This window comes from Aedes albopictus, chromosome 2, assembly GCF_035046485.1.
Source record: "Aedes albopictus strain Foshan chromosome 2, AalbF5, whole genome shotgun sequence".
NCBI lineage: Eukaryota > Metazoa > Arthropoda > Insecta > Diptera > Culicidae > Aedes > Aedes albopictus.
Window position 1 is genome coordinate 112,293,497 of NC_085137.1, and position 15,409 is coordinate 112,308,905.

Consider the following 15,409-nt stretch of genomic DNA (forward strand, 5'->3'; position numbering starts at 1 on the left):
AAACAAAATTAAAAGTGGAACAGTTATTAGGCCCAAGTGTATGGAAACAAGTATTTCCATGGTAAGTGAATTGAAAAGGCTGAGTTAGGACAATGTGGTTTTTAATGTAAAATGTCTTTTGTTATAGTCCTTTTTGCAAGTTACTGTGACTAAGGTAGTCGAACAAGTTAGTAGTGGCTGCTCGAGGCTCAGGTAAGGCTAAAGAAGTTGTGTGTGGAAATTGACGGAAGTTATATGTAGATGGTGGTTTTGAAATCTAATCGGCACGTGTACGTTTTTTGTCTTTCTTTCGTGAAGGAACCTAAATCCTTCACGCGAAGGTGCTTCCTCCGGGTCTAGAACCGGACAGTAGGTTGCCAGAGGTTCCGAACGCTCCGGATTCTCGAGGTGGACCCCGAAGCCAGGCGGCTTGTAGGCTTGCCCTCGTCGGTCCTGGCCAGTGGTACATCAGTGCACCTACGGGCCAGGGAGAACATCCACAACTCCCGGGAATCGTCGCTAGTCGCCAATTGCTGGCCACATTCCCACTCTCGTTTGGCCTCGAGTAAGCTGGCGGTCCGAGTAGAAGATCCAACTGCTCGACACGCATCGAAAAGGGTGGCTTAGCAACATTTAGCTGGGACCCGCACCACTGACAGCATTCAGTGCAGTCGCCGTCACCATCGTCGTGTACACGCATCACCAACACCATCAGCGACAAGCATCTCGACCAACACCATCGCATCCGTCGTGGGAATCACCTGAGCTCGAGCCAGAGCCACACAGGTCAGAACTTTCTTGTTTACTTTTTACTTGTATTGAGCTAAAAATATACCACAGAAAACAGGGTCAGTTTGGAGTTTGTTGTACCGACTGACTGAGGGACAGTAGCTAGCACGGCCGTGCGCAGAAGAAATTCCAATTGGAATTCTATAGATAGGAGGCGTAGGAAACCCTACTATGAAATATAGGCCAATAAACCGAACTTGAATTTGATTTGCTTTGATGCGAAGATAAGAGTATTTGATTGGTTTGATAGTAGTTTTACATGAACGTTCGGGAAATTGGGATTGGATTGATTTTGGGTAATGGTGTTTGAGTGAGGATCGGTTCGTTTGTGTAATTTCTCAATTTGATGGACTCGCCCTGAGTCTTGCCGGGTATCTGATCTTGCTGCTTCACAAGCGAGCGATAAAATCGACTTGCTTGGCGCTTAAGTGAAGCCAGTTGAAAGAAATTGCGGAAACGGTTCCATTCTTAAATTCAAACCGTTACATTCTGTCTTTGAGAGAAGTTTACTCCCTTTCCTAAGAGACTTTAACTTTTGGCCCGCGTGCCCACAAAATTTCCACTTCAAATAAACAATTCAAAAAAGTGTTACTTTTTAGGTGCCGGAAAACTGCAGGAGGCAAAACGCCTTTTTGGGAAACGCCCGCTGGCATTTCCCGCTTTAACTTGTTGTGAAATATTAAGGGGCCCCATCGAACTCTTCCCAGCAGCAAATGAAGGAATGGAGCCGCGTGGTGGTTGAATGGGTTAATTCCATATAATCAGCGCGCAATGTCTTAATTTCTGAGCGCTGAAAATGCAAAATTAGGGAATCTTTCCAAATGTGGAGAATCGTCGTTTTTCACGCTTTTCTTTCGACAATAGCAGCCAACGAAAACCTCCACAACATGATGAAATCGCGTGAAGGCGTTTTGCTCCCGGGGGGCGTTATGCCCGCAGTTCCCGTATCAATTGTAAAATTATGTTAACGACTGTTTGGTGCGTTGTTTGAATACATAGTTCAATTGTCAGTATTTGTGTTTCATAAAAACAAATTGTATTTTTAAAGTGTTTAGATTTAATTGCTTTCAAATTGTTTTCTTGAACTGTTACTTGCTTTTTCGCTCAAAATAATGGCTAATAACTTAAATGTCAATACTTCTAATAATTGGAAAACGCAGAGAATTGTTATGAAGTCTGCATTGGTACGAGATAAACTATCGGTTTGTTGTATGAACAGCCAAAGTTGTTGTGCAACGAAAATGTCTAAACACGAATAGCTTAAGAAAATAGTAAATATTTCTAGCGTTGATGGGATGAGCATTTCTGAAACATGGTTAAATGAAAAAGTATCTGATCAACAAGCCCAGGTTAATCATCATCTGATCATGTTCTGAATGTTGATAACTATACGATTATCAGATATGATCGTTTGGGTCATAATCGATTATATTAAGAAACACTTCCACTTCAGAATTTTGGAAAAATCATGTTATACCTCCGGCGAAATCGAATATATTTTTCTAGAACTTCAAATTAACAAGCAAAAAATTCTCTTAGGATTCTTCTATAATCCTCCCGAATTTGACTGTTCACCATTGCTAGCACAAAAGTTCTCTATGCTTGAATTTCAATACGAGCACACATTGTTAATGGGCGATTTCCACAAATACATACACTCAACTCGCAAAGTGATAAAAGTCGGAGGTTTACGTCATTTATGGAAAATTTCTCTTTTTCTTCTTTAGGCGATACTCCGACCCAGCCCGTGCCCAAGGGGGGCGGGGGTGGGGTTAGAGTGTTAAACCCTCCCCATAACAGACGCTCCATACACTAGGCGCTTCTCCGCCTTTTGCCCAAATTGGGAAAAAAACCCTCCCTTGGTGCCACTTCTGTGCACGGGCCTGACTACGACACATTTCCATAGGACAGGATCATCTCAAATTGATCTAATGATTACTAATAAAACTGAATTTGCGCTTCGTTTTAATCAAATTGATGATTCATTCATGTCGAACCACGATTTACTATTTGCATCTTTAGACGTGAATGTTTAACGGTCTAATCAACCAACAACTTTAAGAGACTACAGAAACTATAATCCCTCCGCCGTTATATCTGTGTTCAACATCATCAACTGAGATGATTTTTATCTAATAAATAATCCTAATTTTTTGCTTCCATTTTTCAATGAACACGTAAGAAGTATGTACGATTCTACTATACTAGTGAAAAACTACACAAGGAAACAAACCATGTAATCCATGGTTTGATGCTCAAGTATCCAGAGCAATAGACGATCGTGTTCTTGCATTTTGAAAATGGAAAATTGCAGGAAATAATTACGATTTTGAAAGTTTCAAAAGACTGCGGAATAGTACTACCGTCAAGGCGCCATTCACCGTGGGGGCTCCATTCACCGTGTGCCTTCAAATATTTTTTCATTATTTCCATATTATGATTGAATGATATGACAATTTCCCTTCAATTACATCAATACAATGTTGTATTGGTGAAATTGAAGGGAAATTGTCATATCATTCAATCATAATATGGAAATAATGAAAAAATATTCGAAGGCACACGGTGAATGGAGCCCCCACGGTGAATGGCGCCTTTACGGTACATTAATTATTGCAAATACCAAAACACGTTACTGGAGCGCTAAAATTTATTATTCTAGTACAGTTAAAAGTTTATGGCAAAACTTAAAATCATTGAATATATATAAAAAAAAACGGTTGCGTTTCTTTGAACTGTAACGCTGATGACAACAACAAACATTTCGTCCAGAATTTCAGTTCACCTGTACATACTTAGTCAGGTTCAAGATTTCCATATAGTGAATGAAATAAACGATGTTAAGTCTAATGCGGTTGGTCTTGATGATATACCCATTACATTTATAAAAATGATACTCCCCCTAATTCTGAAGCCTTCGAAAGATATTTTCAATAGTATTTTTGAAAGTGGTATCTTTCCTAAAGTGAGAAAGTATTCTAAAATAATACTCTTCAAGAAAAAGTCCATGGATAACTCACTTGAGAATCTTAGACCAATCAGTATTTTAAGTGCAATTTCCAAAGTCTTTGAAAGATTGATAAAAACCCAAATTACTAGCTATCTGTCAGTAAACAGTCTTCTATCACAGTTCCAATCAGGATATCGCAAAGGACACGGCATTAAAACTGCTATGATAAAGGTATGCGATGATATTGGTGATGTCCTAGATAAGGGAGGATCTGTAATACTTTTGCTGCTTGATTTCTCAAAAGCGTTTGACACCATTTCGCATATAAATTTATGCAAGAAACTTGAGAATTACTTTGGTAAATTAAATTATATCTAGTATATATGTTAATTAAAAAAAAAGTTTTTTTTTTGCGTATGGCTCTTAGATTATAATTTCTCTTCACTGATTTGACATATTAGCAACAGTAATGCCACTTCTTGGAAGAATTTTTATTTATAAATACATTCCCGGTCTAAGATTGAGCAGATATACATATTTGCAGAAAACACCAAAACTGCCAATTTGTTGGGCAATATCCATTATACTGATTTAATTTGATAACATCATCATATAATCTAGCTAGGGTTCATTTGAACAAGATATTAACATCTGGTACAAACAATTCCGCATGCTTGCTGAAAAGCCATGTAATTTTCAAGATATTTACTTGAAGTGTGGAATTGGCATAATGTTAAAATACACATTAATAAAAACCAAAAAAAGAGATTTAAGCAACTCCGCACTATAATATCTAATTTTATACTTGCCTTTTCGTATCGTATCGGCCTGCTTCTCCTCACTAAATCAAAGAGTTGCATTATGATTCATAATGCAACTCATTTCGGTTGCATTATGAATCACAATGCGATTGTTTCCAGAGTTTCCACGGTAAGAGCTTGAAGTATTGTGACGATTGCACAGTGGTCCACGAACCAGATTTACGAGGAAAGATGCATGCAGCGCCTTCAAATTATTTTTTAAGACAAATATGGTCTTCTACAAAGTTGTCCCTAAAAATAAGGCCCTCTTTTCAATATACATGAAAATTAGGGTGGTCCATATTTTCAAAGAAATTGGTAGTTAAACTTTTTTATTTGCAAGAATAACTGTATACATTCCTCGGGAAAGTTGTAGATCTATCAATTTTGAGCAAGTTTGCGAATACTCTTTTTATGTAGCTTTAAAATTGACCGATCTAGAGATATTTTTCTGAATAAGCTTAGGGTGGTTCAATAAAAACCGGTTTTCTGGCGTAAACTTTTTCAGTTTCGATTTTTCATCGAAGTCACCCAAGAAATACTTGTAGAGCATTTGAAGACGCGTCGTTTCGTGCGCTGAGATGATCGTTATCTCTTTTGGTTCAAAAAGAATATGCATTTTTCTTAAAAAAACATAGTTTTTTAAAAAGGTGTTTTGACGGGTTGGGGCAAACATAAAAATATCTTTTGCCCGCATTCGAAAGAAGAAATGTTGTTATAAAACACATCAAAAAATTAGAGGGGTGTTATTTTGTAACTCAAGTAAAAAATACTTGAAAAATGCCTATTTTTTCTAGAAAATCATCAATATCTTTTGAACGGAATGACATAGCAACATTCTCAGTGCACGAAAATGTGCGTCTTTGGAAGCTCTAAAAGTGGTTCTTAGGCGACTTTGACGAGAAATTGGAAACAAAAAAGATAAATCAATAAAACGGTTTGTTCTAGCATCACCCTATGAAAACTATGGGAAAATGCTCCAAATATGGTCAAAACAGTTTTAGCCCGTTATCTTTTTTGTTTCAAATTTCTCTTCAAAGTTGTCCAAGAACCAGTTTTAAAGCTTTAAAAAACGCACATTTTCGTGCACTGAGAATGTTGCTACGTCATTCCGTTCAAAAGATATTGATGATTTTCTAGAAAAAAATATGCACTTTTCAAGTATTTTTCACTTGAGTTACAAAAATAACATCCCTCTAATTTTTTGATATGTTTTATAACAACATTTCTTCTTTTGAATGCGGGCAAAAGATATTTTTTATGTTTGCCCCAACCCGTCAAAACACCTTTTAAAAAAAAACTATGATTTTCTAAGAAAAATGCCTATAACTTTTGAACCAAAAGAGATAACGATCATCTCAGCGCACGAAACGACGCGTCTTCAAATGCTCTACAAGTGTTTTTTGCGCGACTTTGATGAACAATCGAGACTGAAAAAGTTAACACCAGAGAACCGGTTTTTCTTGAACCACCCTAAGCTTATTCAGAAAAATACCTCTAGATCGGTCAATTTTAAAGCTACATAAAAAGTGTCTTCAGCAAACATGCTCAAAATTGATAGATCTACAACTATTTCTAAGAATGTATATAGTTATTCTTGCAAATAAAAAAGTTTTGTTCCCAATGTCTTTGAAAATATGGACCACCCTAATTTTCATGTATATTGAAAAGAGGGCCTTATTTTTAGGGACAACTTTGTAGAAGACCATATTTGTCTAAAAAATCATTTGAAGGCGCTGCATGCATCTTTCCTCGTAAATCTGCCTGATCTGGCTTGCCTGATTTAAATTTCTTTGGATGGATCACGTGGGCGCACTCATTTAGCCATGGGAAAGCGCAATGGTACTGTTTAAATATAGAGGAAATTGTGTATTTTCGGCAGTTTTGTTCTCTTCGTCAAGGGGGGTTTTTTAAAAGCTGTTGAACTCAGAGTTGGACTGAAATCCTTCCAAACCAAGCTGAGTTAAACGACCAAAGAGAACATAATAGGTATGATAATACCCATTTTCACCCTATTATATTCTACCTTTTTTGTCATTGCAAAAAAAAGTGTATGTAACTCATTGCAAAACTCGATTTTTACAGCACTCATATTTATCCAACTCGGCAAGCCTCTCGTTGAATAAATGTATGACTCGTGCTGTAAAAATCTTCATTTTGCAACTTATTGATAACTATTACTTCAAAAGTTATGTCCTATTAATAGGACGCTGTGTGGGTTAAATCGCATTAGATAATGCTTCAAGTCATATAACGTTATTATTTAAAAAAAAAAACACTTTGCAGCGTCTTGTGCGATGCAACTTTTTAAAATAAAAGCACGTATAACAGGGCCATTTTTTTATTTGTCTAAATGCCAATGTTGAAATTCATGACATTCATGTACACAAAAGTAAAAAAAAATGTTTGATGAAAAAATGAAATATTTAAAATTGCGAAAATAAATCCACGTGCTCCGCCCGGTGGGAATTAAACCGACGACTCCCAATCAGCTAGAAGGGCGCTTCTATTCCTCTAAGCTTCGAAGCCATTTGGCCATCTCCGTCACTTGGATGGCGTAGAACGCCATATACACAACAAATACGTGCATGAGGTGTTCATTTTCGACCAAGGATCGGTATATTCGCCTCACTCCATTCATATTCATTCCTCCTTGCTGAAGCAAATCGAGAAAGATGCAGCAAACGGATTGTCGTGATTAAACACGCAAACTCATTGCCAGTGGGAAGCGATGTGTAAGTTGCTTGACATAGATATTCGTTGCCATTCGTCGCGAATGGTGAAGATTTCTGGTGAGCGATCGAAGCGGCTATTATCAAAACTAGAAGAGAATTTCTGGTTGTAATGCATACATTTTTAGTGTATTGTTGTTGAAATGTAGATAAGCAAAGAAAATAATAAACATTTTTTGAAAACATCAAAAAGGGGCTGTCCATTAATTACGTAAGGATTTATGGTGGGAGGGGGGGTTTGAGAAATCTTACGCCTCATACAAAAATAATTAGGTTCCCATACAAAAAATCTTACAAGGGGGGGAGAGGGTGTCGAAAAATCGCAAAAAATCCCTTACGTAATTAATGAACAGCCCCAAAGTCGTATGCACAATATTATTGGGTTTCTCATTAATGTTTAGACTACTGTGATAATTTGAGAATCCACTGAATCATCATTTCCCAGCGAAATTTCACACTAATCAAAATTATTTTGTTTACCTGTTGTGCATCCGACTCCTCTGTTATGAACTCAACCGAACTTGTGTATGCCAGCCGCTGCGAAGTCGTGTGCGAAATTCGACTGTGATAATAATGAATTTCGGCCGAGTCTAAATGGGTGCAAATGTCGCAATACTCGTATCACTCACGAATCGCAGCACCGCTCGATCGCTTGCGATGTAAATGTGGACGAATGAGTAATTTCCATGTGTGGCTTCCCACCGTTCGCCGGAGTTTGCTGTCGTCGCTTAAAAGCACACACACAAACTTAGGCGACAACCGTTCGCTGCTGATTGTCTTCGCATGTGGAAGAAGATGAAAAGTAGAAATCAGGAACCCTGTTTTCATTGCTTTGAATTTAAAATATCATTTAATCAAAATGGTCGCATATTTACATTTATCTAGTGGTAATATACGCAAATTATGTAACCACTGAACATACTACAACAATAATATTAGAATTTCCTGTCATTTCGTTTAGAGTAGCGTTACATCATATATATTTCTTCACTCATAGACTCCCATGCACTCATTTAACAGCACTAAGTTTTAAATTTCCTCACAATAGTCTGCAAATTACCTGCTCATCTGAACACGTAAGCACTGCACATTCATACAAATCGCCATATGGTCATAGCTGTTGATTGCAATTGTACACACAATCAAATTCAACATATTGCAACTGTAAAATCAACAAACCTTACTGTCCATGACACCACACTCGGGCTGATGGTCTGGCTAAAATGTCGGAACGCACCGGCAATCAATGGTCACCGGGTGGTGGTGACGTGGCGGAGAAGACATTCAGTGGTGACAGTGACTCGATATCGAATTCATTAGATTGTAAAACATCCTGATGGGGAGCATTTACATAACTTGATTATAGCTCAACACCACCAGCATCGTGCGGTCGGAATATGTAGGTATAGAGAGAACCAACGTGTGTGCGGTAGTCAGCCGTCCTCTGCAGAAGCGACAAAATGTGCATCGAGAACGTACCCACGTACAATCTGCATATCCACGACGACGTATTCAAGAGGCGTTGGCAAGGGTAAGGGGCAGGCAGTTTTCCGAAACATCATTTGCATTAGTACGATGTACTTGAACCAATATAGCATCGGCGTAGATCTAGAACAACGTTACCAAACAGGAGGCAGAGTCTCGCTCTCTGGCTCTTTGCTATTGTAGATCATGATTGCAAATATGTTAATTTCGCTGTTATTATAATAAACATGGCTCTTATCGTATGCGACCGCCACACACAATGGGGAAGCTCTTCATCTCAACTTTCCGGAGAGTAAGCACTCGTAGTTCTTATGTCAGAGGAATTCTCAAGAGATCCGAAGACACGACACAAACAGTTTCCATTGAAACCATTATATGTATCCGGAGAGACAGTCAGTGAGTTCAACTCATTGTATAGGAAAGATTGTAATGCCCTACTTATCGGTCTTGAACAATCCATATTTGCTATTTGTTCGCATCATAAACCATCTTCCAGAGCAGGTTCAGGTATTTCGGCGAAATTCCTCCCCCTTGCGTGCATTGTTATTTTCTGTTGCAATTTAATCCATCGCTGCATCGATTTAAGCCACAAGCAAACACAGGCAGGCAAGCAACAGGAGGACCCCCCACTTGCAATCCATCAGGAACAAAAGCCTGGCACGAATGGAAACGATAAACGGTGGTGGGGTGTGCCTTTGGCAGCTCAGCCTTCAGCAGCTCCACCTTCGAACAAACAATGCAACAACGCAAACGGCGATGATGGGCACCAACCAGCGAAGCCACGCTCTGCTTCGAGTGGATGATGTGGATGTTGCCGCCGTGGAGATTCCGTTTCACCATTCTTCATATTTGCTTGCGTTGCATCGTCGAGTGCATGCAAAGTCTTCCTCTCTAATCAATGCATCTGCATCAGTCAGCGGCGGATATCGGAGGTGATGACGATGGATAGTTGATTACTTGGTCAATTTTTGGAAAGGCCTAATATATCAATCTTCTATTCCTGTTGTACATTTACAACAAGAAAAAAAAACAATAAAAAGGCATGGAACATAGTAGAATAGGTTCTTCGAAAAAGTTGGAAGAGTTTATCAATTTAGTTTTGAAAAGTTAGTTCGCAGAATCGTTACTTGTTCTGTGGCTTAGTTGGCTAAACCGCAGTACTAGTTATACGGAGTCATCAGTTCGAATACACAACAAGTGGTATTTTTTTTTTTTTTTCAATTAAACTTACACTATGTGTACGACATTTTGTGCCACAAGTCGATGACATGTGTCGACGCCGAGACAATCACGGGAATCCATTCACTCACGAGCGTGAGGTGGTGGAGAGGTGACGGCAGCATTACGATGAGTACCTTAATGGCGCCGTTGCAAGCACTGAAGTTGGTATGGTAACAGGTCTGGGAGGCAGGACGAAAGACTTCCGGCACCTAACCTCCAAGACATTGAGGAGGAGATTGGCCGGTTTAAAAACAACAAAACCACTGGAGCAGTCAGCTACCAAGCGAGCATCTAAAACACGGTGGAGAAGCACTGGTGAGAGTACTACACTGGGTCATTACCAAGATTTAGGAGGAGGAAGTATTACCAGAGGAGTGGATGAAAGGTATCGTGTGTCCCATCTACAAAAAGGGCGACAAGTTGGATTGGAGGAACTACCGCGCGATCACTCTACTGAGCGCTGCCTACTAAATACTCTCTCAAATTTTGTGCTCCGTCTATCACCGATTGCAAGAGAGTTCGTGGGTGGGGCAATATCAGGCTGGATTTATGGGTTAACGCGCTACAACGGACCAGATGTTCGCCATTCGCCAGATGATGCAGAAATGCCGCGAATACAAAGTGCCCACACATCACTTGTTCATCGATTTCAAATCGGCGTATGATACAATCGATCGGGAGCAGTTCTGGCATATTATGCACGAATACGGATTCCCGGATGAACTGATACGATTGATCAAGGCGGTGATGGATCGAGTGATCTGCGTAGTTCGAGTATCAGGGACACTCTCGAGTCCCGTCAAATCTCGCAGATGGTTACAGCAAGGTGATGGTCCTTCGTGCTTGCTGTTCAACATTGCTTTAGAGGGTGTAATTAGGAGAGCGGGGATAAACACGAGTGGAACGATTTTCACGAAGTCCGTTCAGCTGCTTGGTTTCACTCATGATATTGATATTATAGCCGACTAAAAATGAGGCCAGGTGAATCAGATAAGTCATTAATGTATCGAAGACAAAGTACATGATGGCAACAGGCTCTAGAAAGGAATTACCGCGCACGCCACCCCGCATTTATATCGACGGTGATGAAAACGAGGCGGTTGAAGAATTCGTGTACTTGGGCGCCCTGATGACCACTGATAACAACACCAGCAGAGAAAAACAGAGACGCATTGTAGCAGGAAATCGAGCTTTTTTTTTCAAGAAACTCGTTTTGGAAATCTTGCATGGACGGCTTTCGCATTTCCACCATGAATCTATTAATAAACTCCTCCTGCGATTCATTCGAATATATTTCTAGAGATTTATTAAGAACTTTAATCAAGTATTACATTAAAAAGTCTACCATGGATTGATTAGGAAAGATTTTTTCAAAGAATCCCATAAAATCCTCTTTGGATTCTTAAAATAAAAACTTTCCGGGATTCGTTCGGAAACTTACTTCATTTTTTTACATTTTTTTTAAAGATAAACAGAGATGGGAATACTCACTTGCAAAGAGTTACACTTACTTGTTATTCTCTCAGCTCAGAAGCGTGCAATCAAGAAATGATGTATGGACGACTATTGCCTCGTGGTTTTGTCTAAAACTTTGTCAAACAGAGTAGGGGTCGCACATGAATCCCAAAGTCGTGACTGCAAGTGAGTGTGATTCTTTGCAAGTGAGTGTTCCCATCCTTGAAGATAAGTCTGAAATATTCCTGAAGAAATTTTTCAGACAACCTTTTTCATATTTTGAATTAAGGAATTTCCCCATGGGTATCTGTAGAAAATCCTACAAGTCAAATTTTTCGAGAGAGGCTTTCAGGAACTTTAACAGGTATTTTTCAGGGAGATTTATGTTCAAAAATTTCTACAGGGATATTAACAAAATCTTGCTTGTATTGCTATAGAAACTACTTCATAAATTTCCCCAGAAATTTACCCAGAGTTTAGAAATTCCACAAGGGATTTATCCTAGCATTTATAAATCTTCCAAGGAATTCTCCAGCAATTCCCCATAGATTGTTTTAAAAACTTCTCGAGCGATTCTAGGAAAAACTTAAAAAATTAGAATTTTTAAGAAATTTTTCCAAAGTTTCCATTACTAATTCTCCCACGCATTTCTTAAGAAATTTCTTCAGAGATTGATTACGAAATTATAGTTGAGCATTCTCCATAAATGCTTTCAATGATCGATTTCGATTTTTTTCCAGAAATTTTTGCAGAGTATTTTCCATGGATTTGTTTGCTACTTCTAAAAATCTTTCATTGAATCTTCCAAAGATGCATTTTTTTACCAGATTTCAATATTCCAGGTTTTTTTCTGCATTCTCCCAGGAATTACTTCAGAAAATCGTACACGGTTTTATAAAAGGATTACACCACGAGATTTCTGAAAATAGTTAAAGGGATTCATTTAGTTTATTTTCTTTAAAAAAAAATGATAAACAACAACACAATACTTAAAATAAATTGAAAATTTTGCTGTCACAAAAAAAAGTTTGCTAGCAAACCAATAATAAACATCAAGGTCACACCATAGTTACAAGAACTGGGAAGATGACCATACAACTTTTGCATTGTTTAAAATCACCCTGTCATCGGGATTTTATTAAATAAATGTTGCTTCCATAATCCATTGTTGAACACTGGCATCACCTTAACTGTTGACGTGACGTGTTCCAAGAGGTTTCATGGGGTAGTGCAGGAGGTTTCCAGGGGTTGCACGAGGTTTCAGGGGTGTAACAGGGGATTTTATTGTCGTACCAGGAATTTCAAAGCAGTTTCAATGGCATTCCTGGGCGTTTTGGTGGCGTTACAGGAATGTTCAAGGGCCATCCAGGGTGTTTAAACTAGTTTCCGAGGGTATTCCAGGGTGCTCCAGGGAATTTTAAAGGTGTTTCAGAGGTCTCTGCAGCTTTCCATTGGGTTTCAGGGACGTTTCAGGCCATTTAAAAGTTGTTCCAGGGGTTTCAGAGGTCGTTACATCTTTTCAGGGGCATGCATGAGGTTTCAATGAGCTGAGGGACCGTTCCAGAGGCTTCAAGGGGCTTCAGGAATGTTCCAGGAACGGGGATTTCAATGGTGTTCGACGACGTTTCAGGGGTTTTGAAGAGGTTACATAGGCGGTACAGGGGATTTCAGCGGTGTTCCTGGTGTTTCCATGAATTTCAAGTGGTTTCAAGGTTGTTCCAGGAGTTCCCAAGAATATACCAGCGGTTTTAGAGGCATTCCATTGGGTTTCAAAAAAAGTTTCGATGTGCCCCGATGGTTTTCAGTGTTTTTCAATGGGTTAAAGAGGTTCCGAGGGTATTCCTGTGTATTTCAAGAGCGTTCTAGCGGCTTTTAAAGGTTTTAGAGGTTTACTAGAGTTTCACAGCGTTCTAGGGGTGGTCCAGCGAATTCAGGGCGTTCCAGGAGTGTTACAGGGGAGTAACAAGGAATTTCAAATGGATTAAAGATGATCCAAATGTTCCCAAGCACTTTCAGTTGAGTTCCAGGGAGCTTTTTATTTCCCATATTTGGGAAAATTAAGTCACTGCATCCAATAAGCTGAACTTTTGTGGCATGTGCTGCTTCAATATTTGCATGCGACTAACTAATAACCATTTGTCAAGTGATCAGATACTCTTCTGATTGCATTCTGATTCTGGTTCTGCAGACCAGATCTTACTGGGTTACAAACACCTCTTTTTAGAAATCTTTGCCTGCACATGCATGAAGAACCACAACTGCATTGCAGATGCACCAAGGTTTCACGATCCGTTCAACTTTCTACTTTCTTTCAGTCCTGGGCATCCACGATGGTGCGGAGGGTCGAACTGAAAGATTTCCATCCTGGGCGATTGCCAGGCATCGCTTTGACCTGTGGCCAGGTCAAATTTCTGTCGATTTTGTTGTTAAGGCTGCGCCGCCATGAGCCTCTGATCCGTTCAACAATTAGCTAGAATCGGTCATCATTAGGATGAGCTAGGTTAAGGATGCGTTCAACATTTAGGTTTTCAGCTTCCGGTTCCGGTACAAGTGTTTTAGTTTCTAAAAAGGCGTTTTGGGAAATTTAAAGATTATGGGAAGTTTAAGAAATGAATGGATCTAGACGATCACTGGATATTTTTCAACTACCATGGTACTCTTCCGAATGTTGATTAAGGCTTTACGGGGTGTCATCAGAATCATCAATTATTGCTCTCAAACTTTGAAGACGCAAATCTCAATTTCTACTGCATGAAATGAGCTGGAAATTTGATCGTTTGTATGTTTACATGTGATAAACAATCGTTTTCATTAAGAACAGTCCACTGGAACTGGAGATTTGCATCGTCAAAGTTTCAACGGTACTGATGATGAAAGAGATGAAATATAGCAAAATTAACACGGTATCCCGTATCACCTTAAGTCGCAAAATATGCCACATTACATTGCAATAGCGCACACCTTAAATCGTATAACTTTTTAGTATAAAAGTACGCATAATTTGGCCATAATATTCACTGTACGTGTAAATTTGGAGTCTGTATGTCTTTGAAGAGTTAGTATAGAGATGAACCAGCCTCGGGCTGAAAATCTCCCTAATAAAGCTTATAATAATAATAAGAGTTAGTATATTCATGAATCCCTTACCCAATTTCTTTTTCATTAAGTTTATCCTCTGATGACGTTTATTTTATCTCTTTTTAAAAGTTTTGAAAGCTCACTGGATTTATTAAATGAGCTCATGCATTTTGAGAAAAATGTTCTACAAGTATGATAAAACAATGGTTTTCAAACACATCAACTAGTTTCGAAACAAAACAAAATCACAACTAAAAAGAAAGTGCATTTTCCAAAATGTGTTATTTGTTTCGTTCCCATTCAAGTGAATCAGATGGACAGGCAAATAGCAATTGAAATTCTGAGCCAAAATTTCTCGGTTACACGCAATATCCATTATCCTACTGCTGGCGTCAGTTTTTGCCCTTATGCAGCGCTTTCGCTGTTTTACCAATTGCTCCAGATAAGACGAAAGAACCGTCCGATGCACAAATTTGCCTTCGGGAAGCGAACAGATTACCTTAACTGAGTATCATGCTCAATAAGATGTGCAGCTTCCGCCTCATCACTCAGCAGGGTTTGGTTAATTGGTCCGGAACAACGGGCAATTGTTTGAGAAAGAAATCAACAACCAACGCCCTCCGGCGGCATGTTTTCTGATGCGAAGATTCGTTGTCCAATGAATAGCTTCATATTCGAACAACGATCAGGCTACAGCTGACTCTGCACCATAATTGTTTTGGACCTCCTGAACCTGAGCCATGGTTGGTCTTTCCCGGGCACTCTGTGTGCGGTGCTTGAGCCCATTTTTTCATTGTGCATTGTTCGAAGCAATCATCCCGAGCACCAATCAGATCTTCACTCACCACCACTGAAAACTCCCCAGCCCAATCGATTGAAACCTGCCCGTGATCATAAAATTCAATAATTTCTGTTTACTT